This window comes from Carlito syrichta, unplaced genomic scaffold, assembly GCF_000164805.1.
Source record: "Carlito syrichta isolate Samal-C Ts95f unplaced genomic scaffold, Tarsius_syrichta-2.0.1 Scaffold316472, whole genome shotgun sequence".
Classification (NCBI taxonomy): domain Eukaryota; kingdom Metazoa; phylum Chordata; class Mammalia; order Primates; family Tarsiidae; genus Carlito; species Carlito syrichta.
The window spans coordinates 250,747-274,414 of record NW_007260568.1 but is presented as its reverse complement, the minus strand read 5'-3'; the positions used below and the strand labels follow the sequence as shown (position 1 = coordinate 274,414).

Below are 23,668 nucleotides of genomic sequence, written 5' to 3'. Positions count from 1 at the left end.
GGAAAATTGAGCAAAATCAACTTTTGAAAAAGTAAAATATTCATCTACCACATGACTGATTATAATATGTCCTTGCGTTAGCATTTGCAAGACATCATGTTAGGGGCTGAGAATGCAGAACTTTGACCTCAATGAATTTTTGGTTTGTGGAGAATTAAACAGAATTTTCTTTAGGTTTAATTAACTTATAGTTATACAATTAATTAATTTGATTATTTCTGAATTAGTAATAATTGTGGTACACAGTGCTAGATAAATGTGTTGAATAAGGAAGTATCCGCACAATATCAGAGGAGAGATGTCTTAGAGGTTTGAACTATGCTTTGAAGACTTAGCAGATTGAAAATGAACACATATATTCAAGAGAACATAAAATATCACCAAAGAGGAAAATCCCCTGGAATTTTGTACTGCTTATCCAATCTGTAACAAACCACTGAAGAGATAAGTCAGTAAAATCTTCTACCTTCCTTAGAGAAATGAATGATTTGGGAAAGGGAATAAAAATATATGAATTGTTGGAAAAAAATATTGATTAGAGGATTAAAAGAACCGATGTACTTTGGCTGAAGAATGATTGTGGCTATATGTGCTCACAAATTTAAAAGTTTAAAAAGTGCTTTAATTTGATTGGGCAGTGAATTATTTTGAAAACAAAATAACAGAATTCAGTTAGTTGCTTACATAACAATCTTATTTGAATGGACTTATTTGAATGTCTTGTAGGCATTGGTGTGTATGTGTGTTTAAAAACCATCTAATAACAGATTCTCTGTTTAAATAAAGTTTCATCCATGCACTGTTGTGTCCTAAAGAAATATAGAATTTTAGAAAATTATCATCTAATTCACCAATGAGTTTGTTTCTATTATAATACTTAAATGTCATGGTCAATTACCTTGCTCCTTTTTTTGGCTTATCATTATAGATATATTTGCCAGTGTTACTCCTTCCAAGTTGAAACTCCTGTTTTTTGGTAGCAGCAATCAAATTTTATTTTAGAGAGTTGTGTGTCCTTCACTTGTGGTCAGTTACATTTGGGCGGTGTTGACTTTGCTGGATCTAAAGGTAAACATTAGATTTCCACGTGGACAAAGCATTGAGTTTCCCTGGTTACGGATTGACTCAAAGATGTATCTGTGACCTAGTAAAAACTGCAGTAAGTCTATGATAAAGATTACTGGGAAAAAGACCAGTTTGATGTCCACTTGTATACCTAATCCTGAACTGTACCCCACATCTTTGAAATAAAATATATTTTTAAAAAAGAAAAGTGCTCTCTACCATTGAACTTGAACTTTGGAGGAGATGAGGCTAGCACTTGACCTGACTGGTGAAATTGAACATGGAGATGACAGAGAAAGCAACCAAGAGAAGAAGGGGAAGAAACTGGATTCTAGAGTCTTTTTTTTTTTGGTTTCCTGCATCAATTAATTACTAGAGTTCACCATGGACTCTTCAGCTATAAAAAAAAATCAATAAATCCTTGTTTTCCTTAACAAATTGAGCTTGAGTTTTCTTCATCTGCAATAGGAACAATTCTGATACACACTGATTGAATAACTGTATTTTTAACCTTGAATAATATCAAATTTTTTTTTTTGAGTTGGAGTCTCACTCTGTTGCCCAGACTGGAGTGCAGTGGTTGCTCCCGGCCACTGCAGCCTCGACCTGCTGGGCTCCGGCAATCCTTCCACCTCAGCCTTCCGAGTAGCCAGAATTACAGGCATGCGCTACCACGCCCGGCTGATTTTTTGATTTGTTGTAGAGATGAGGTCTCACCAAGTTGCCCAGGCAGGACTCGAACCCGCAGGCTCAGGCAATTCACTCACCTCAGCCTCCCAAAGCGTGGAATTACAGGCTGAGCCACCGAGCCCAGCTAATAATATCGAATTTATGTTCAACTTTGTTGTGCCCCAAAGTGATATTAGTTGTGTTTCACTCTACACTTTAGAAGTTTTATTGCGGCATAGTGAAGGAGAGTCATTGCTAGATTTTAATCCACACTCCTATAATGTGTGCATTGTTTAACATCCAGCATGTCATTTTAGCTTTCTGAGCCCTTGTTTCCTCATCCACTAAACAGAGATCATAATGACTACCTCATAGTGCCTTTATAAGGCTTAAATGGGACAATATGTTGCCTAAAAAGAGAAGAGTAATAGCCACTGAAATATTATGAATCAAACGCATGATATTTCAATGACTTTACTTATAGATCCCTCAGGTACAATATTATTTTGTGCAAAAATAATAGCAACCAAGTAAATAAAGCTGTTTATAATCATCATCATTAGAATTGGCATTGTCTGCCTTATCTAATGCCAAAACCTCCTAGAAGCGGGCTGGCCATCCCACCCCCCTCACCCCCACGCTGCCTGTTCAATAACCCCCTTAGGTTTCCTTTTTGTAAGCAGATGGCATTTCCCCCAATTTTATCTGAGAACAACTGTATCAGAATCACCAGAGATGTTAAAAATACAAATTCCCAGACTTCGCAGTGGAGTCCTTATGAGCTTCTGAAGTGCATTCCAAAGTTATAGACCTACTGGCACTTAAGGTAAAGAACACACTAATTGTCAGGGTACACAAAGCACTTCACAGTCTAATACTTTTCAGGCTCATCTTTCTGCCATCTATATTCCAGCCACACCACAAACTCTTGGCGTTCCTTGAGAATACAATCCTCTTTAGTTATTAAATTTTCATACATGTAATTATTTTCACCTGAAAAATCTTTCTCTTCACCTTTTAGCAAACTTTTACTTATAACTAGTGATAGAGGTTAAATGAAATCTTCCAGGATTCTCTCACTTTCACAGAGACAGTCCTTTTCCTTTCTAAAGCACTTTTCATTTTATGAATTACGTGTTTTACGTGACTATCATCTGCTTCCCCTCCCCCACTTTCTCCACTGGACTATGAGCAATTCAGATATTATCATTATTATTTAATGAGTTACTCTGTAGATGTTTGTTGAATAAATAAATGAATGAAAGAATAAATGATTCGTTGTGACAGGCTTTGGGAATACAGCGAAATACAGGCAGGGTGGGAATTTTCAATGCAATTGGAGAATTAGCTTTTTCAACTAAAAGTTATTTTAAAACATAAGGCCTAAATGTGCTAAGGGACTGCTAACTCAAAGATAAAGGCTTGATTGTGCATAGGGAAGCCTTATAAAGAAGGTGTGGTACAAGTTGAAGATACAAGCTTCTCTACACATGAAGAGAAGACAATGCAAGCGTTTGAGGTAGGCAAGTATCATGTAGAATGTTCACAAAACTTGGACCTTTTAAGGGATTTAGAATCCTCCTAAGGATTTTTTTTTTTTTTTTTTTTTTGAGTTGGAGTCTCACTCTGTCGCCCAGACTGGAGTGCAGTGGCACGCTCCCGGCCACCGCAGCCTCGACCTGCTGGACTCCCAGCGATCCTTCCACCTCAGCCTTCCGAGTAGCTGGAACTACAGGTGCGTGCTACCACGCCCGGCTGATTTTTTGATTTATTGTAGAGATGAGGTCTCACCAAGTTGCCCAGGCGGGTCTCGAACCCGCGGGTCCAGGCAATTCACTCATCTCAGCCTCCCAAAGCGCGGGATTACAGACTGAGCCACCAAGCCCGGCTGATTTTTTTTTTTTTTTTAAAGAATATCCACCAGTGCTCAGATAGACCATAGAAAACTTCAGAAAATAAAATTTCTAGTTGAAAGTTTATAAGAATATGGAAAAAGAAAATCATCACAAGAATTGAACCACCCTTTAGATAATCATACTCACTTTTCCTGCTGTTGTGTGATAAGAGTAGGAATCTGTCAATTTGTGGTGTGATCTCTGCTACGTGGTGGCACTTAGAGGAATATCCTGCCATGTATTTGAACTTTGAATGACAAGTGGATGATGATCTAGTTAACATTAAAAGAAAAAGAAAGTGAGCTTTAGGTTGTATATGGCAAAAATTAAATGAAAAAGAGTCTTTTAATTTTTTTCTCTCTCTAAATATTGACTGTTAATTGAAAAACAGTTGTTGTTAGTAGCGCAACATGTTCTGCAGTACACTTGGGAGAATTTGAGTTTAAAAGCTGTGCAGGTCTAAAGAAAAAAAAAATCAGCCTTGTATTCTTGCTCTAGCCATCAGCAATACGGATGTATCTGCCTCATTGAGGCTTTGCAATAGTTAATTGTTGACTATATAATAGGTAGGAAAATTCTAGGAATCCAACATGAGTAAGTCATGTTTATAATTGGAACGTTTATACATTGTTTATAGATGTTTTAAAGACCATTATCGGATATTCTACCTCCCCAAAATTTTTGTGTTAAAATAAGTTTGAAAGCACACACTTCAATTAATTTAAACTTGTGTTTAATTCTTGAAGTTGTATACACGCCGCGCGCACACACACACACACACACACACACACACACACACACACACATCTCACAAATATATTTGACTACAGGTCCTTTAAAAATGGAACATTTCGTGGATTTACAACCTTTACCATGAAAATGCCTCAATCTGATCATTAAACCATTTATAAGACTTTTATGGAGATATTTCTTGACATAGCTAAGTAACTGCCAGGCCCACCATATTTCTCAATGACAAGGTGCACTATACATATTGTAGCCCCTGCAAAAGGTGTCACTGGAGAACAACTGAAATGAGACTAAACTATACAATATAAATAATGCTTCACAGATGTGTAAAATGACTCTTGAAATGACAACAAGATGGAACTTCAAGTTACCTTGGTGATTGACCTTGTTTGGGTAATTATGCTATTTTAGCACTGGGCCCTTTTGTTTATCAAGGCAAGAAGTTGAACCTGCAGAGGCACCACTGCAGCAGGCAAAACTGGAAGAATCAAAGAGCGAGCTTTATGGGGAGCTCTGGTGATAGCTCTCATAGACCTGATCTCAGGGGCTAGAATGCAGAAGCAGGACTCCAGGAGGCCTGGAGAGAGCCAACAGGAGTCTATGGAATGCAAAGTGTAGGACCAATCACTAGAACTGCAATAATTGACAGGGCTTGATTCCACAAGGAATATGGTCTGGATATGAGTTGCTGGATATTAGGATACAGGGGAGTGCGGACACCAGTGATCCTGGAATTCCAATATCTAATCAGCCAGAGTAAAGATAACTTTATATCCATCAGTTCTCAAATACCCAAACATGCAATATTGGGAATAAATCTTGTATCAGTATAAAGAATTTTTTTACCCTGTTTCTTTGTATGGTAAAAAGACATGTTTAAAGATTACAAACTCATTGTTTAAGTGACCAGAAGATAAAATGAAATCACAGTAACAAGCTCGTTCTAGTCAGAGGACTATAACCATCCTATCCCAAAGCACTAAGGGCTGACCTAGTAAGGAATACACCCCACTTTCCTCTGAGACTTAGCACCTAATGGCATGGTATTTGCACTGCCTGTGCTCCAAAGATCATAAAGCAGTCTTATCAGAGTATGATGTTTTCTACAATTAATGATGGCACTTAGGCTTAATACTGAATTCAAAAAAGTATCCTGGCACAGATGCCCTTGCCACATCGCTTTGTTGAACAAAGTATGGGTAAGATTCAAGTAAATAATGATTGAGTACAGAGGCATGCACCCAAGCTAAGACCTGTTAGTGTGAAATTCAGTTCTTAAGTGCTTGGAACTCAGCAGCACTCTCACTTAATGAAATTTTTATAAAAGCTTACTTTCATATCTTGTTTTCGGCACGGGAGTTTTTTAAGCAGTAAAATTGCATGGAAATTCATATAATTATATCTTTAATTACCTAACATTATCATAATTAACTAAGGCTCCCTTGGGAGGCTACAACTGACCAGTTACACCTGCAGTTAGCTAATTTCAAGTGTTATTATTTCTGCATGCAATTTTTTACACCTGCAGTTAATTGCAAGGGCTAAAGGTGAACTTAGGACAAAGGCACCTATATGAATCTTTCCCTTTAATGCTCATGTGCTTTATACTACTACCTAATATCTTATGCTTAATTCAGCAGAGTTTTAAATGCTTAGTAGATAAAGTGTCTTCTTGGAGTGACATGGAGACTTCGGGTGAGCTATAGTGTTCTGCTCACAGAATATCAAGCAGTATATTTCCCAGAGGAGGAATGAGCCCCAGTTTAGGGCTCATAGTCAAATAGACATAATTGGACTTCTATAAAATAAACAGAGAGAGTGTATTTGATAGAGTATGGGGTACTTGAAAGAAAAAGTGGCACATTGTAACTTGTTTTTAAAGTTGAATCTTTAAAGAACTGGGGAGTTCTGATTTACCAAGTTAATTGCTTAGCATAATATTAAGAACACAGTAGGAGTTCAATAAATGTTTGGGGAATGAATGAACAAGCCTTGCAATTACTTTAGGACCATTTTTAATCTGAATCTTGGGAATTCACTAGAGCCATCTTGATCATGTATTATGCTAGTTCTTCTATATATCAAATGCCAATAGAGGATGTTTTACTAAATACATACAGCTTTTACTGGCTCAGCTTCTAAGGCAGGAGTTTTTTTTGATCTTTGGTATTAGTAATCATTGAAGAAACTGGAGCTAATCTTATTATGAAAAAGGCAAATCTTTTAGATTGAGAAAAAAATTATTCTGGATTATTCTGTTTCTGTGTGTTTTGTAACTTATTAAATGTCTACAAAACACATTTAATTTAGATTTAATTTGATGGGATCACAGCCCTTAGGGAAAAAATAAGATCTCTGAGATAAGATTTCCTTATTAGAGAGTGCAAGAAATTAAATGATTTGCTACAAACAATTAAACTGCTTGGTTATGGAATAGAGACAAAACATGTTGTTTGTGTCCCTCACAGTTTGTCTCAAGATACAGAATACAGTTGGCTGTCTCTTTGCATCTTTGTTTCTCTTTCTTGTTCTGTCTCTATTATTATCTGCACGATTTTATGATCCCACTTGTGGGTTTTTAATAATGAATAGTTTAGAAATTTTCTGATTGAAAACAAGTGACCATACAGATCAAACTCACAGTTATTCAGTCAAATATATATTTTATATGAGCAAAGAATATGTAAAGATGTATATATACAGACACATATGCATATATATACATACTATATATTTATATCTGTTTATGTATATGCATATCAATATATATTATGTGATATCATATATAACATTATTTATATATAAATACATAATGACACAGATATGCATAATGAAATATTAGAGAAGTCAAAGTATATTTGTTTTAATTTGTCACCAAATTATTTTTGGTTATAAATGATTCCCTATTGCTAAATTAATTTATTCAGAATAAATCCTTTCTGACTCAGTCTTCTATTATTAGGAATGTTCTAGTTCTGTATAATATTGCCTGTCTAGAATTTTGTACCTTAGAAAATAAGTAGAATACAGTATAAAACCTGTTATTCCTATCTCTCCAGAGACAACTTCTTTATTATGTTATTTTATTAGTTTCAAACTTACCTAAATCCAATAACTCCATTACTTCCCCTTCATCTCAGTACCGTACTTATAAAAAAAAAAAAAAAAAGGATTTTAATATATAGCAAGAAGTTAGCAAACCAGCTGGAACATTTATTGTTATTGTTTTGTTGTTTTAAGCCTTTTCATTTTTTTTTTTGTTTTAAGTCTTATTTTTTTGTTTAAGCCTTTTCACTCTTACAAAGGCTTTGTTTAGTGGCCTAGTCCAATGATATGCAAAGCATTGTGTTGTAAATGTTATAAATAGCTCTGTAAAATAAGAAAATAATGATTCCCTAAATAGATTATAATATTTGTCTTAATGTAGTCATAGCCTGTGAGCTCTTAGCTTGGGCTGCCACTGGGCTTTCTAGAGGTTGTTAAGAATTCAGCAAGTTGCATGATTAAAAGGATTCTTGAAATCAGCAATTTGCCACTAAAAATATTGTTTGTTTGCCTGCTTGACTGATTCCCTCTCTTATTACATGGAAGTACAATAAAAACTTTGACTAAGCAATTTGGCAACTACAGTCTTAGGAGCTATCTCTCTCCAGTGTGACTCTTATTTCTTCTAACAATCTTTTAAAAATTGTATATTAAATAATTCTGCCTATGCAAGATATGTGCACATGCACAAGCACACACATACACACTCTTTTTTTTTTTTCAGTTGGAGTCTCACTCTTCTAGGTTGGGGTGCAGTGACATGTTCACAGCCACCGCAGCCTCGATCTGCTGGGCTTAGGCAATCCTTCCACCTAAGCTTTCCAAGTAACTGGAACTATAGAAACACACCACCACACCCAGCTAATTTTTTGATTTACTGTAGAGACGAAGTCTCACCAAGTTGCCCAGGCTGGTCTCAAACCCCCAAACTCAGACAATCCTCTGACCTCGGCCTCCCAAAGAGCTGGGATGACAGACTGAGCCACTGCACCTGGCCCACACACACCCTTAATGATGTTTGGGAAAGGAGCGCCTTTTCTTCCGACTTTGATTTCCCAGTGTTTGAAGCACTGACTGTTTTCCTAATCTTTCCATTTCCCCTTTTACTTTGATTCAAGTTATTCTTCCATTTCTTTTTCATTTTAGTACCATAAAATAGACCCTGTATTTCGTCATCTTTTTTCTGCCTTCTTAGTTATTTATGGAGGGATTAAGCAGATTAATGAGAATCAGAGTTCTAACAACGGTACATCTATTTTTAGAATTGTTGATGGCTAGTAAACAGTATATTTATCCCTTTTGAGTTACTGTTAGCAAAAGTTAGAATTTTATGATCATCTAGTAAGTTCCTCTCAGAAAATATCATTGATGAGATTCCTGGGCACTGCATTTTTTCCCCCCTTTTGCTCTCTGAAGAGACAGCAAAATACAGGTTCTCTAAGGAAAAAGGAAGTGTGCTTGAGTTGTGTCTGTATTGTTCAACTTTTTCTATGTGTCTTTAATTGTAAAATGTATGTGATATCTAATTCATTTTTACTTAAGTGCACTAAACACAAAATAAATGTTTAACTTGGAAAGTTTAATGCACCTAATATTAAAATATATACTATCAATATAAGTTTTCTTTTTTACCCCACATTTTAAGATATGTCAAAATAGATACCTAGAACTATGAGTAATAAATATATGAAGGGGGACCCCCAAATACCCAGACTTTATTTATAAAAAATTGTGCAATTATTCTTACATGTTTCAACTTAAGTCATCTTCAAATACTCTCCACTTGATGCAATACACACATAGAGATGCTTTTTTCACTGCTCAAAACAGTTTTTGAACTCATCAACTTGGATTGTTTTAGTGCTTCTGCTATTTTTTGTTTCACTTCTTCCACATCGGCAAAGCATTTCCCTTCGAGGGCTTTTTCATCTGGGGAAACAACAAACATTGCTTGGGGTGAGAGCAGATGAATAGGGAGGGTAGAGCATAGGGAACATGCTGTTTTGGGTCAAAAACTACCAAACACTAAGCAAGGTTGGGCAGGTGTCCTCGTAAATCACCTATCATGAAATGGGCAAACATATGAAAGAATCTCCAAAAAAAATTTCACTGAAGGCAAATGTAGCCTCTCACAAAAATATTAGCTGGTACATTGATGTCAACGGATTCCTAGAACGCTCAGCAAGGGAAGTCTGTACTACAAGGGTCCTACCCTCGAAAAGATAATTTCGGTTTTTTGGGGGTCCTCCCTCGTATCATTAACATCTCTAAGTGTGGTTCTCAAACAAGGAGCTGAAAAGCATATTTCTTATGGTCATATCACATAGCATTCACATGAAAGCCATTGAATGACATATCTGTTCAAGTCAGTGCATATTAAATAGTTAGAATGACTATATATGTCATGATATCCATTTTTTTTTAATCCCTATTTTTTCCATTTTTCCTAAGCCGTGCTTCAAATATTATTTAGCATTGTATTTAACTTTATGGTATTTGATACTTCAAAAGTTGTGAATACAGATATTGCTGTGGAGATATATATTTGTTGTTGTTGTTGTTTTTAAGTGAGAAAGCAGGATTTATTGAGAGAACAGAAAAGTTTCCACGGTGGGATGAGACATGAAGGGGTTGCTCGACATATTTTTAAACTGTAAAACTTGATACCTTGGTTATTTTCATTCACAATTAAGATTTGGGTTTCATATTGTCCTAGATAAATATTTATTATTTATGTAAGTCTGTACTATTTCTGTCCATTCATGTTAATACACTTAGCTGAAAATTTATTGTTTGTGGAAGTGTAGTAGAGATAAATGCTGGAGAACACATGAAAAAAATGCAAAGGAGTTAATAGTTCCTAGTAAGCTACCTTAATTATTATTTGTTTTAACTATCAGTGATAGTTAATTTCAGTGATGAAGAAACTGGATTATATGGAAGTGGAACTCAAATTTCTATTTCTTTAAATATAATTACCACATAGACTCCATGTAATACGATATAGCTTCATAGTATCTTTTTACCAAATTTTCTTATTCTGTAGTTAACAAATCTCATAGTTCTTACTTATGACTTTCTACCAGATGCCTAAATTTTAAAAAGGATATTATCCATGGAACAAGCAAGTGTTTTTTGTATCCTATGTGTGCTATCTGCTAGAATACAACTGAGAGCAAAACATTAACTCTGCTTCAATGACGCTTATATTCTAGTGAAGGAAAAAGATTGCAAAGAAGTAAAAATACAAATAAATAGTTGCAGATAATGATGAGTAATAATGGACTGGAGAATAGAACGACCAGAGACGATTTCTCTGAGATGATGACATCAGAGCATAGCCAGTGATGGTGATGTGAAAGGAATGCTGTATAGGTCTAAAGAAAGAATATTCCAGATGGAAGCGAAAAACTGTGATACAGGCTTGTCATGGCTGAAAAACATTAAGAAGGCTGGTATGGCAGAGTGGATAAGGTTTAGGGAGAGTATTGGAAATAATTTTAGAGAAATAGACAAGAGCTGGATTATTTAGGTGTTCAGTAGGCCATGAGGACAGAAATCATGGGTATGATTCATTTTTTGTTGTTTTGTTTTTTTTTTTTTTGAGTTGGAGTCTAATTTGTCACCCAGACTAGAGTGCAGTGGCACGCTCCTGGCCACCACAGCCTCCACCTGCTGGACTCCAGTGATCTTCCACCTCAGCCTTCCAAGTAACTGGAACTACAGGTGTGCGCTACCACGCCCAGCTAATTTTTGATTTATTGTAGAGATGAGGTCTCGCCAAGTTGCCCAGGCGGGTCTCAACCCCGCAGGCTCAGGCAATCCACTCACCTCAGCCTCCCAAAGTGCTAGGATTACAGGCTGAGCCACCGAGCCCGGCATGAGTATGATTCTAAGTGTGATGAGAGCCCCTGCAGCATTTTGAGTAGGAGAGTGATTTGGTTTGAGCTTGTCTGATGATGCATATGCTATGGATCCCAGTCTCAAAACACACTCAGAAGTCATTTAGCGAGGTAGAACATATGTATAAAAAGCCAAATCTGTGGTATTATCTGCTGAGTCTCAGAAACTCAGGAGACTGCGGAAGCATAGATTTGGGAAAATTTAGGGTTAAAAAATATGAGATTTGAACTGAGATTAAAGTATAGTATCCAGATATATGAAAATGGAGTTGCCCCAGTGTGGAAATTAACCAGTTTCTTTTTATGTACTTTAAAGTTGACATAAAAGCAGTATTTTAAAGTAGAAGTAACCAACAGCAGTTTAAAGCCAAGGAGAAAGATTAAGGCTGCATATAGAGGTAAAAGTGGTAAAAACACCTGAAAGAATTTTGAGCAAGAACAATAAAGGACTGATCTTACTCAGAATTTATATATGTTTAACCAGAGATTAAATAATTATGATACCAAGATTGTTTAAGACAAAAAGGGAAATTGATATATGTAGTTTCGGTAAAACAACTTGGTATATCATAATACATTCAAATTCCCACATCTAATATGATTAATACTTCTGCAGTATGTGTCCTGAGAAATGACAAAGAGGTGTTTTGGATTGCTTTTATTTATTTGAACCATCCATATCCAGAAGTTACTCATTATTATTCAGTGAGAGAATTTTTGGTCTTTAATGTTAATAATTCATTTGTTATTTACCCAGCACGTATTTTCTGTAGCCATGCAATGAAATAAATTGAATAATTTTAGTGACTCTCCAACAAGAGAGTAGCATTCCTAGAACCCTACTAATTTGATATTCTGGACAAGCAAAAAAAAAAAAAATGGGTCGTCCACACAGAAACAGGAGTGAAACAAGTGATACACCTCAGTGTCTATAGTCATTGATCTTATTTCCAATTCATGGGCAGGCATCATCAAGATTTTGTAGTAAGTAATATTAAGATGGCACTTACAAAGAGGGACCCCCCCCAAATGGAATTTATTCTTGCCTGTTTAAACTTCAGTCACATTCAAAGTACTCTCTGTTTGATGCAATATACCTATCCAGATGCCTTTTTCACTGCTCAGAACAGTTTTTGACCTCTTCAGTTTTTTTGTTTCTGTCATTTTTTGTTTCACCTCTTCCACATCGGCAAAATGCTTCCCTTTGAGGACTTTTTCATCCAGGGAAACAAAAAAAAAGTCAAGGTGAGATCAGGTAAATAGGGAAGGTAGGGTCAAAACTGCTGAACACTTAGCGTGGTGTGGGCAGATGCATTGTCATGGTGAAAGAACCAGTCACCTATTTGTCATAACTCAGGATGCTTCTTGTGCAAATCCTGATGTAACCTCCTCAAAACTTCCAGATAAAAACTTTGGTTGACCATTTGGTCCAGAGGAACACATTCCGCGTGTATTACAAGAGGCCTGTCCTTCAAAAAGATAATTCTGGTTTTTGTGGGCCCCCCCTTGTAAATCATTTCTATTCATATAATACCAGTGTGCAATAAAATAATTATGTGGACATTGTTAATTGACCCTTGAACTCTGAGATAATATAGTCTTCCAGATATCATAAGCAGACATTTTCCTCACATCAGGAATTTTCTTGAGTGTCTTATCATTAAACATTTTTAATGTCTTGATACCTCTATCTAAAGTCAAAGGTGTTCTTTTGATTAGCCTATATAATGTATGACTGGCAAATTATCCATTTTACTAATATGTTTGAAATAGTGATAGTAAGTTTGACTGTCTGCTGAGTTTGTGAAACCATATAGGTTCAATAACTTCTGGTTGTAAACAACCATCATTTTTAGATTATGGTGATGATGGGTTGATTCAAATGTGTTTAAGACCTAATCTCAAATCAGGCGAAGTGGGTACCAAGGGGAGGCCCAAACTTTACCTGTACAATGACCACTTGTGTACCTAACCCTGAATTATACCCCACATCTTCAAAATAAAAAAATAAGTAATTAAATTAAATTTCAAAAGAAATAATAGAGAGAAACCTTCAACAATTCAAACTCCTTGATCACTCCTCACCTTACCTGATATGCAAAGATTCATAGAACTAATACTTCTCAAGAAATCAGGGGTGTACTTAATGATATCAAAATTGGGGTAGAAAAATAAATAATTTTTGAACTAAAGAAAAAAAAGATTCACAAGATGTCAAGTATATGGATATGTAATTGACTTAATCAACATAGTTTCTTTGAAATTATTATTCCGTTAATTAAGATTTCTGGTCTATTACATAGAATTGTAAAACTTGAATTCATTTGAAAATGAATTTTATATTCATGTTATAATTTTTCAGGCACATCTAATTATTTGTAGTTTATATTGCCTTCAGACTTTCTACAAATATTGTGGCAATATCTACTTTGTACCAGGCATTGGACTAAATATTTAGACTAATCCTAGCCTTGCCCTAAGGGAGTTTACAGTCTTATTTTACAGATGACAATAATTTAAGTATCACTCAAGTAAGTTCAAAATTGAAGTTGTGGTAAGGTTAGACAAGAGGGTACCAGTAAGGACAGGTGTCCTGAAATCTGTACCCTCAGAATTAGTCTGGTCTATATATGCTGTAACCTTGAAAAATAGCAATTATTAGGCCTTTTGCCATGATTGATAAACTGTGACTGATAAACTGTGATTACTTCTTAGGTAGTTAGAGTTAAACTTCAACAATGCATTTCATTTCTTTAAGCACTTGATCTTAGGAATCCATTTTCATAGCCAGAGAACAGCTAGAAAAAACCTACTCAGCCTTCTCAGATCCATGTGTTCTCTATTCCCAAAAAGTTGTGTGTTTGATATCCACTAGGAGGGAGTATTTTGCTTGAGAACTGGGAGGGTTACATTCAAATACCAGCTAAAAAGTAGCCATTAATTTTGAATAGCCACGGGAAAGGATTTCTACTTTTTTTTTTTTCAATTTTGCATTATATTAGCAGCTCAACTAATGCATTTATAATTTTCTTTCCCTTTTGCTTATCATGCACTGCTAACATGGACTTCTACAAAGGCTCAGGTTGGTGTTGCCATCTGTTTTGATCTTTACTGTTTTCATTTAGTGAAAAGAAGCTTTGATGTTTTCCCTCACAAATCAGCTTTTTTTCTCTTTGTAAATTCTGATCAAAACATTGTTCACACATGGAAGCAAAAAATCCTACCATAGAAGAGTTAGTTTCTCATATGTTGCTGTTGAATGAATTCCTTTACTTCAGTAAAACGACTGTCTCCGAAACCCAGAAAATTGATTTATATCTGCTTAAACTTGCCACACCTGGCTTATTTTATGATAAGAACAAAACAATGCTCTGAGATTTCAGAATCAGCATAATATACTAGGCTCTGAAAAGATTTCTGATATATTCAATAGTTTCTGTACTTGTAGAATGTATTAACTGGCTTTGGCATAGTCAATATAGCTCTGAAGAGTGTTGAGAATTTCACACATAGCTTTTTATCTGGATGCTGATGCTAGGATCACCAAATTCTTAGTAAATAGCATTCAGAAAGTTGAAAATTTTTGTGGTGTTTCTCTCCCTTTCTTTCTCTCTCTCTCCCTCTCTCTCTCTCTCATTCTCTCTCTGTTGTTTAAAGGCATTAATCTACTTTCAAGGTTACATCAATATCTCATATAAATCTCAAGTTCTTTATTTTTATAGTTTTAATAAATCCACATGCTATTTCTGTCCACCCCAATTCTTGTCTGAAATACTGCTGGTCATATAAAAAATAAAAACATCAGTAATGTTTTCATAGACTACATGTGTAATAGACTGGAGTGATGTTTATTATGCCTTAGGGGCCAGGAGCTAAGTACAGTCAAAGTGAGTTTGTCAGTCATAGGAGAATTCAGTTTTTTTGTTTGTTTGTTTCCACATGCAGGAATTTACACAAACTAAGAAGAGAAAATCAAATGGCTAGGTCGTTTGAAGATCATGCACTGGAGAGGGTATAAAATGTATGATTCTAGACTTACTCTGCCTTGTACAGTTTGGCAGCTAGGTAGCAGACTTTCAAATCCATGGATTCTCTAATATCATACCTTCTGTTATGTCTAAGCTTCATCTAAATGTTCAGGTTGGCTTTTTCTGGTCACATGGTATGACATTCTTGGGGTTGTCTCTCATTTCATGCTCTGGTCGTGCACAAGCAGCTTATACAGAAGATGAATTTGCTAAAATTAAGGACTCATTTCACATTCTCATTTTTAATTTCCAAGATTGTTATAATAATTTGTCAAAGTGAATACTTAGAGTCCTATAGAAGCATTTTTCTCTGAGTAGGAATAATGACTTTGTGCTAGGAAGGTTATAGATCATATTGCATGACACATGCAACTTGGTGAATTGTTTTAGCTTACTGATGCTTTTTTTTCTTTTTAAGTTGAAGATGGTGGACTCTCTTCCCAATTTATAATGTATTTCTTTCTGAATAACCAATGCTTCATTTTATTGATTAGTATATCTTATTTTTATTTAACTTTACACTAAAAAGGATCACATTTGAAATTGTTATCTAAAACCTGGTTATACAATGTAAAGACTAAAATAATTAAAAGTTTAATATAGTTTATAGTGTCTTATGTAAAATGAACTGTGAGATATAGACAAGGGGTCAACAAATATGACTTTGCAGGTAGTAAGGTCTTGTTGCAACTACTTAGCTCAGCTCAGTTTTACAAGAGTACCACAAAAGCTTTAGACAGGACCTATATGAATAAGCATGGGTGTGTCTCAATAAAACTTGATTTAAAGAAATGGACAATGTCAGAAAAAAAGTGGAGAAAAGATCTTCTAAAATTTTCTCCTGCATAAAAGCAGCAAGAACACTTGGCAAAACTTGTCAAAATCAGGTTTCTTAGAATTCTGGAAGTTAATCAAAGGCATGCAGCAATCTGGAAAGCATCTATTCAGGAAAAATGACTGCATCTTCATAAGAACAGAGAGTTTTATTACATTTTAACCTTCTCTGTTTTTATGTCATCAAATTCAGCTCCAGAGTACCCTTGAAAGAAGCCTGGTAGTGAAACAAATCAACAAAACCCAGCATTCTGGAAGCCAGTAGAGAGGTCTGACCAGGGTTGGAGCTTCTTTAAAGTTCTGTTTTTGAAGAATAGTCATTATTTGAACTAGTGGTTCCCTGGAAGACCCTACTCACAGGTTTATCATTGTTTGGAAACAGAACTGATCCAGTATGAACCTCTATTTCCCTGGGAACATTAGTCTAAAACAGTCAGAAGCAGTTATTTAACTTGTGGCTACCTGAGATTATAGGTAAAAGTTGGAGTAAACAATAGATCTACAACAAGCATAAAAGGAAAAGCTAGAGAATGAGATGTCCGTAGGGGTTTTGCAAAACTCTGAGATATTCTTGGGAATTAAAAGAGCAAGCACATGTATACAGCTGTGCACATATTCAGGGAAACCTGACAAGACTTTAAGCTCTCATCTCAAGCTAACCTTGAGATTTTGTGTAAGAAAAAAATGAAGACAAAGCAAAGTTGTAAATAGCTTGTCTAGATGTTGAATGTGTGCCACAACATACACATATAGCCCTTCAGCAAAGACTCTAAACTTATTAATCCCAGGCATTAAGGGGACTCTTTGTCAGATTATTAGATAGAAACATAATCAGACATGACAAACAACATTTACATCACAGAATTATTTCAGAAACATAACCAAATAAACAACAGCAATCACAAATAGCAACAACAACAAACACTAGTTTCCAAAGTTGCTATACCATATTATTTTAAATGTCTCCTCTTTAACAAAAAATTATGAGACATGCAAAGAAACATAAAGTATGGCAATATACAGCAAACAGTCAATAGAAACTGTCTCTGAGGAAGCTGAGATGTTGGACTTAATGAGACAATGACTTTTTAATTGACTAATAGCAATTGTTTATATTCACAGGGGTACACAGTGATATTTGGTACATATAATGGATAGTGATCAAATCAGGGTAATTAGCATATTCATCATCTCAAACATTTGTTATTTCTTTGTGTTAGAAATATTCAATTTCCTGTTTGAAACTACACATTATTATTAATTAAAGCCATCCTACAGTGGTGGAGAACTTATTTTTCCTGTTTAACTATAAGACAAAGATTTTGAATCAGTTATTTTAAATATGTCCCAAGCACTTAAAGAAAATGTATCTAAAAAACTAAAATATGAGAATGATGTCAAACAAAATGGAGATATTAACAATCAAATAGAAATTATAAAAAAGAGTCAAATAGATATTCTCTAGGTAAAAAATGGAAAAATAGAAATGAAAAATTCATTTTAGCGTCTAAGCAGCAGATTTGGGCAGACAGTTGCACATGGAATATTCTCCAGGATAGACCATATGTTAGACTATATAACAATCTCAATAAACTTAAAAACCTTTAAATCATACAAGGTATATAAAGGAAACAGAATAACTAAAAAAAGAATCAGTGAACTGGAATATATGCCAGTTGAGATTTTCTAATCTGAGGAACAGATTTTTTTAAAAAGAAAGAAAAAATAGTGGAGACGCAGATAGCTAGAAGACACTATCAAACATATAAACATTCAATAATGAGAATCCCAGGAAAAAAAGAGTAGAGACAGAAAGTGACAAAAAAGAATTTTGAAGAAATGAGTACCAAAACCTCCTAAATTAGATTAAAAGCATTACTCCATATATTTAAAAGTTTAACAAACTCCATGTAAGATAAACTCAGAGAGATTTCCACATAGACAGATTATAATAAAAATGATCACAGCCAAACACACAAAATTTTGAAAGCAGCAAAAAGAAGTGACTTATTTTATTTAAATGAATATCAACATCATGATTAATAGCTGAGTTTTGATCAGAAACCAGACCTACACTTAATACCTAAAGAGAGTCCTTTGGGTTGAAATGAAAGGACACTAGATAGTAATTCAAATCTACATAAAGAGAACAAAGAGTTCCAGAAAAACTAAAGGTAACAGTAACTGCATAAGTGCAGAACTCTCTACCCAACAAAAGCAGAATAAACACTCTTTCAATTGTATACGGAATATTCTTCAGGATAGACCATATGTTAGAATATATAACAGTCTCAATAAACTTAAAAGCCTTGACATTATAAAAAGTGTGCAAGAGAAACAGAATAGCCAAATCAGTGTTGAAAAAGAACCTGGGGGCTACCCCTTCATGTCCCCTCCCACTGTGGGAACTTTTCTGTCTTCTCAATAAATCCTACTTTCAAAACAGAAAAAGAACTTGGAGGGGTTGCAGAGCTGCAATAATCACAACTGTGTTTTACTGATGTAAGAGTGAATCTATAACTCAACGAAATAGAACTGAGAGCCTGGAAATAAACCTGTACATTTCTAATCAACTGAATTTTTGACAGTAGTGCTGTGTTAGTTTCTTATTGCTACTGTAACATATTGTGACAAGTTTAGTGGTTTAAAACAGTGCAAATGTATTATCTTGCAGTTCTAGAGGTAAAAATTCCAAAATAAATTTCTCAGAGCTAAAGTCAAGGTGGTGGCAGGACAGCTTTCTTATGGAAGCTCCAGAGAGAGAATCTATTCCATGTGTCTTCTAACTTCTAGAGGTTGCCAGTATCCATGGTCACACCACTAAAATCTCTGCTTCATTTTCACATCCCCTTCTTGTGTATTTGACCTTTCTATGATCTCCTTATAATAACTCTCAATTCTATGATCTCCTTATAATAACTCTCAATTTTGGCCCACCTGAATAGTACAAGGTAATCTTTTAAACAGACCCTTGACTATATATGCAAAGTCTTCTTTTTGCTATATAAGGTAACATTCACTGATTCTAAATACTAGGATGTGGGTATCTTTGTGGAACCCTTGCTCAACCTAATATAGATGCCAAGGCAATTCAATGACAAAGACTAAATATCTAACAAATAGTGCTTAAACAAGTGGATGTCCACATGCAAAGAATGAATCTCTACCACTTCCTTACATCATATAAAGAAATTATTTAAAATAAATCAAAGATTAAAATGTAAGAGCTAAAACTATAAAACTCATAGAAGAAAACATTGGTATAAATCTTTATGATCTTGGGTTAGGTGATGGACACCTAAATCTTAAGTAATTAAAGAGAAAACAGATAAATTGGATGTCATCAATATTAAAAAAAACTTTATACTTCAAAGGAACACCATCAATAAAGTAGGAAAACAACCCAAAGAATCAGAGAAAATATTAACAAATCATATATCTGACAAGGGTCTAGAATGGGGATAAACAAATAACTCTTTTTTTAATTTTAATATTTATTTTTTATTTTAAAATTGTGGGATACAGTTAAGGGTTAGGTATACAAATACATTTTGTTCAGGCACCCTTGTTGATAAGGGGTGTCTGCCTATCCCCAGACAGATATTGACTACCGTTAATCCCACCTCCCTTCCCCTCCCTCCCCCACCCCCATAGTTTCCCACCACCGTCAATCCTTTTCTTATAGTATTACAGTAGTTGTTCAAGGTCCACTTATGAGTGAGAGCATGTGATGCTCAGATCTTTGTTTCTGTGAGAGATCACTCAGTATTATAAACTCTAATTCCATCCAGGTCACTGTAAAATTCATGATTTTGTTCTTTTTTATGGCTGCATAATGTTTCATTGTGTATATATACCACATTTTTTTAATCCAATCCTCTTTTGGTGGACAGCATGGTTGGTTCCAGGATCTTGCTATTGTGAACAATGCTGTGATAAACATACGTGTGCAGGTGTCTTTTTCATAAAGTGATTTGAGTTCTTCAGGGTATATTCCCAGTAGGGGGATTGTGGGGTCATATGGAAAATTGATTTTTAGAGCTTTTAGGAATCGCCACACTGATTTCCACAGAGGCTGTACTAGTTTACACTCCTACCAACAGTGTAGAAGTATTCCACAAAGAACTCTTACAACTGATCAGTGCTAAAGATTAATCATTAGGGAGATACAAATGAAAATTCTCTGTCTTACCTAGTAAAGTATCAGTAAATGTCTACTGAATTAATACTTGGAAAAAAAGGTAAATGCAAGAAATCTCACTCTAGCTGTTAAAAATATGTATAATCAGCCGGGCTCGGTGGCTCAGCCTGTAATCCCACGCCTTGGGAGGCTGAGGTGAGTGGATTGCCTGAGCCCGCGGGTTTGAGACCCACCTGGGCAGTGAGACCTCATCTCTACAATAAATCAAAAAATCAGCCGGGCGTGGTAGCGCATGCCTGTAATTCCAGCTACTCGGAAGGCTGAGGCGGAAGGATCGCCGGAGCCCAGCAGGTCGAGGCTGCGGTGGCCGGGAGCAGCCACTGCACTCCAGTCTGGGCGACAGAGTGAGACTCCAACTCAAAAAAAAAAAAAAAAAATATGTATAATCTATATTTGCTAACAGATGACATTTATCTTTAATGAGCAGTCATTTTTATGATATTCATACTTTTCTTTCTATTCTTCATCAATACCTTATACTCTACCTTGTAATAATAAGTGGTTAAATAGTTAACAGCTTGACTTGAATTGTCTTTCAGCATAGGTCATTTTACATTTCACAGCTATAACATTAAAGACTTCATTTTTAGGAGGAATCGTTTCATACTCAAGAAAAAAATGTCATAAATTGACATGAATATGGAATTGTGAATACCTCCTTATATCTTTATGAGAAACACTAGAGATATTTTTGGAATGACAGGTTGTTTTGCTAACTTAGCTATTACTGATTGGGCATCTCTTGTTCTCAGCAATGTTATCAGGGACTATGGAGGTTATGAAACATAAACTTCAAGGCAAGTGTCCGTGTCTTTCAGTCACTTCTCCCAAATTTTGAGGGTGTGGTGTTAGTAAATATTCAAGGACTAATCTATGTGGGAATGCAGGAGTATTTTTGATGAAGTAAATGAAGCAATTGAAATCAATGGCCATATAGTTTACTCCCAGCTCCAAAATTTCGACTCCATGTCTCAATGCAAATCTTACTCAAAACAAACTTTACTTATTACAGTGAACTCTCTCAAAGTTCCTAACACTCACTTACCACTGCTCCACTTCTTTTGAAAAATGGTAAGTATTCATGTCAGGTTACATAGAGGAAAACCAGACCCCAAGAGTCCTGTAAGTGAGTTGCCAGAAAATCAGTGGTGGAACCTGAAATAAAACCTCTTTCTCACAGCTTCGTTTATACTGCCCTGCTCATAGGACCACAGATAATCTTTCACACAGTATAAAGGATCACTTCACCCATCGCTGAAATGAAGCCACCCCCGAAGAGGACCACATGATCAATTTAATAGAACCCAACCAAGGAAGCCAATAATGAAGGACAGGAATCCAATACAAGTAAAGTACTTGATGCTGCCCATCTCCTAAATTGCTCTACAGATGCCATTTCATCACTCTAAAGGAGTGTATTTCCTGCTAAGGAGGAGTATTTTAACAGACCTCCACAAGTAAGAAGCCAGCTCAGATCTAGAACCATATACTCTATACTTCCTAGAGCTCAGTCAGTATGCATTATTATAAGCCAATCATGAGTCCAGCACATGCCAGATGACACATGTCAGCAACACAAGAGGTGTAGAAGGCATGGAGATCAGGTTGTCACTGTGAACATCGCCCCTTGTGCCAGCAAGGTCAGTCTTTAGTTATACATGGTGAGCGCAGACCTTGAATATTACCAGTCATTAGAAGAAAATAATGTCAATCCTTTTAGAAGCTTATGTTTTTCTTAATCTGAGACATCCTTAATTGGGGAAGAGAAGTGGGGTAATATCATCTGGTTACTATTCTATATTCAGAGAAAACAGAAATGGATTCAGAAATGTGGGAATTTTGAATTCTTATAAATGTAAGAAATATTAAAAAATGGTGAATTCATTTGTACTTTTGCTTTTCAGAACCACTCAAATCTAGGGACTAGATTACAGCTACAAGATATGTATATTACTGATGCATAATGCTAAAATTCTTGTAAAAATTAATGACAAAAAGGGCAAAAGATTTAGCTTTAGGTGATACCAACATCATGATTGTGTCTAGGTATGCATATTCAGAGAATATTTCTGAACTCATTCATTTAGTATTTATGCCAATATATACCTATTGAACACAGAGCATAAACCAGGGACAATGTTGTACAAGGTTTTTTATTATTTCCTTCATTTTTTTTTCCTTTTGTAAGATTGAGATTTTTTTTTTCCAGAAAATATGGTTTCCTGGAACTCTTAGTTATCACTATATATCCAGGAAAGGCTGTTGTTGATTGAACACACATGTATTTATATTTTCACTTATTATCAAAGCCAAGTTTGTAGACATGTGCCTACTTAGGTAAATGGGTTCATTCATTATTCTGTAACACATTTTAAGGTCCTCATTACTTATGTTGCATGTAGTACCATCTGTTCTTGTTAGAAGTGACCTCTATCTTATCATCAGCAATCTTTCCTTTGGCTAACCAAATAAGGTTTACTAAAATGGAGGCCAGATACAGGTTGACCTTAAACTATCACTTTTTGTCAGGAAACATCTTCTGTTGTTATTTTGTGAAGAGCAAAAAAGGTCTGTATCAGTTTTTTGTTTTGTTTTGTTTTGTTTTTTTAGCATCATGGGGGTTTTATTTATTTGGAAGTGAATTTCAAACTATCAATACAAATGCCAAGATACTACACAAAACATCCACAGGAACTTTTTCATCTTTTTTTGAATTGTACACAAACATTTCCTACATAATCCAACATACAACAGAAAAATGGTACATCTTTTTCTTTCAATTTGCATACAATGGAAAAACAAGAATATACATATATTTTACAAAGTTTAACTAATAGACACTAGCAAATTGACAGTTTAAGTCTATAGGTGAGAAATTATCTAGTAAAAAATAATCAGAATTTATTCATCATCAGTCACTTCCATAACCAAGTGTTATTCTGATTAGTAAAACTTACTGCCAATCAGGCTTCTGGTATATGCTAATACCATTACTCAATCGTAGTACTGCTCCCCACCTTAGTTCTTCACAACTACTAACATAGAAAATTGGTGAAAAGTAGGGGCAAGCATTTGCAAAAACAAACAAAAAATCCCCAGCTTATTATAAGCATGAATATGTATGATGGAATTTCTTCCCAGCAATAGACTTGCAAACCATCAAGAAATTACCAGAACTAAATTTGCCAAGTTATTTTGCCTATGTCCAAAAGATGCAATTATACATCTACAGAAACTGAAAATCAAACTTAGTGTTTAGTTTGGGGGTTGATTGGGAAA

General features: G+C 35.2%; 1 protein-coding gene across 1 annotated transcript in view; it reads left to right on the top strand.

Moving 5' to 3' along the window:
• Positions 1–23,668, top strand: part of THSD7B (thrombospondin type 1 domain containing 7B) — a 363,632-nt gene that overhangs the window by 223,223 nt on the left and 116,741 nt on the right. The gene's annotated exons all lie outside the window — the stretch shown is intronic.